At 38.6% G+C, this 2270-nt stretch overlaps 1 protein-coding gene across 1 annotated transcript in view; it reads left to right on the top strand.

The window, feature by feature from the left end:
• Positions 1 to 917: 917 nt before the first annotated feature.
• Positions 918 to 2270, top strand: part of LOC107699511 (uncharacterized) — an 11649-nt gene continuing 10296 nt past the window's right edge. Inside the window, exon 1 of the mRNA XM_016500786.1 lies at positions 918 to 998. The gene's annotated coding sequence lies outside the window, so the exon portion shown is untranslated. The remainder of the gene's footprint in view (positions 999 to 2270) is intronic.

The raw sequence follows: 2270 nt of genomic DNA, 5'->3' as shown, positions 1-2270 counted from the left end.
ATAGTTGTATCTTGGTTAAATGTTGTCCTATCAAACCATACATCAATGGAAAGCTTATTTAAGTGAAAGTGAAAGTGAAAGTGAAGTGACATGTAGCCAAGTATATGGTGACCCATACTCGGAATTTGTGCTCTGCATTTAACCCATCCAAGTGCACACACACAGCAGTGAACACACACACGAACACACACACACACACTGTGAACACACACCCGGAGCAGTGGGCAGCCATATTGCTGCGGCGCCCGGGGAGCATATTGCTGCGGCGCCCGGGGAGCAGTTGGGGGTTCGGTGCCTTGCTCAAGGGTCTCACCTCAGTCGTGGTATTGAAGGTGGAGCAGAGCGCTGTACATTCACTCCCCCCACCTACAATCCCTGCCAGACCTGAGACTCGAGTTACTCTGGGTTACAAGTCAGACTCTCTATCCATTAGACTGACTTAGACCACGACTCATTATTCAGCTTATTTATTCATCTTCATCTTCAGATGATGTATAAATGTCAAATAAAAAAAAAATAGACCCTTGTTTTGTGGTCCAGGGTCACTATATATATATATATATATATCAAGGTTGCTTCCAGTGTATAATGTAACTTTGTGAAAACATGGTAACTTTGTCAGTTGACTGAACAATAAAGACTTTTTTGCGCAAATCATAAAGTAGCCTAGCCTACATGACCTCAGTGCTTTGTCCTATATAATGCTCTGATATTCACGAAATGAAATATCAACGTACCTCTACATTTCGCCCCACCAAGTTTTGAGGTGCGAATGCGATGCGATCCCTGAAACAACTATTTATTTCAAGGACTACAACTATTTCTGTGAACTACAACTCCCACATAGAGTCTCAGTTTGTGCGTGACGTCACACAACCTGCATCTCAGTGTTGTGATATGGCGGTCTCACATAAAGCCCATCAGATAATGGCAAAATCAATGGTCTATCAAGAAAATGCAGAGTAGAAAAGATGCTGGGAGGATGAAAAAGAAAACCGGTGAGTTGGGGGTTTATATTAGTTAATGCATTGCTCTGGAGTCACACCTTTAAAGGCTATGCATACAACCCCGCACAGACGCGCCATGTAACAGGCAGTTTTGCACACAATGGGTCAGAACAGCAAATCTTCTTGCTGGCGAAACATTGAAGGATCTAACCAATGCACGAGTGAGAGTAAACAGCCATGTTCTTGTAGTCGTGTTTATTTCGACTTCTCTTTCCTTCGTTGCTCAAATGATTTTAATGAACCTTTGAAGTGGGCTGTGTCTCAAAACCTAGTGATGATGTACATTCATAGGCAGCAGATTTATCATATCAATAACCACTTGAACAGGTTTCTTTATGTTGTACACCTCACCAAGACGACTACTACATTAATTGTTTCATGAATGTTGCAAAGGTTGCATTTATTCAATTATTTTATCGAACAATTCTAATTATAAGACAGTTCGTTGCAGTTTTATTGATTGAGCGCTGAGAGTGCTGGTATAATCCAGCAGCACTTTTCATTGTTTGTGTCACTCCATATGTATGTATTGTATGTGTTCCAGACGGGCTGTCAGTCTGCATTAGTGGTGGGGATTGTTCATAGACTCTTTCTGTAGGTTACATTGATAGAGGAACCATCATTTTGAGTGAGTCATTGAATCATTCATTTAACCAATTTGTTCATAAACACTGATTTATTTAGGAAGAAAACACCACAACTGTATTTTGATCAGAGATGCAGTGGTCCAATTTTGCTTTGGCTTTGTTCATAACTATCGTCATTAGCAGAGCAAAACTGACAAAGTATCTGTGGCAGTATGTAAAATGTATGTGCCTATAACTGTAATCCAGTTTTTAATTAGTTACCCTGATTATCAAAAAATAAACATGTGTATTTAATAAAATAATTTAGAAGAATTTCTATTAAAATGTGTTCTTATTAAAAAAAAAAGTAGGTGGTTTAAACTGTCCATATTATGCCCATTTACAAGTTCATAATTCTATTTTTGGGGTCTGCTAGAATACATTTAGGCCTACATGATTTATATATATTATATATAAGTATATAATAAGTATTTATGTAAGTCTATGTCAAAACGAGAGATGAAATGAGAGTTTAAAGGGTGATTCAAATGTGAGTTTTGAGCAGTGTAGAGTAGCGCTTGTTTGTAATTTCTCCAATCATAAATGCAGACATGGTTTTATCATGTTTACGCGGCGCGATGCAATGCGTAAAAAGACAGTATAAGTCATTATAATCCGTAATTATGTCCCCACTGGA

The sequence above is a fragment of the Sinocyclocheilus anshuiensis genome, unplaced genomic scaffold (genome assembly GCF_001515605.1).
Source record: "Sinocyclocheilus anshuiensis isolate Anshui unplaced genomic scaffold, SAMN03320099.WGS_v1.1 scaffold670, whole genome shotgun sequence".
Lineage (NCBI taxonomy): Eukaryota > Metazoa > Chordata > Actinopteri > Cypriniformes > Cyprinidae > Sinocyclocheilus > Sinocyclocheilus anshuiensis.
This window is presented reverse-complemented; position numbering and strand designations above follow the sequence as displayed.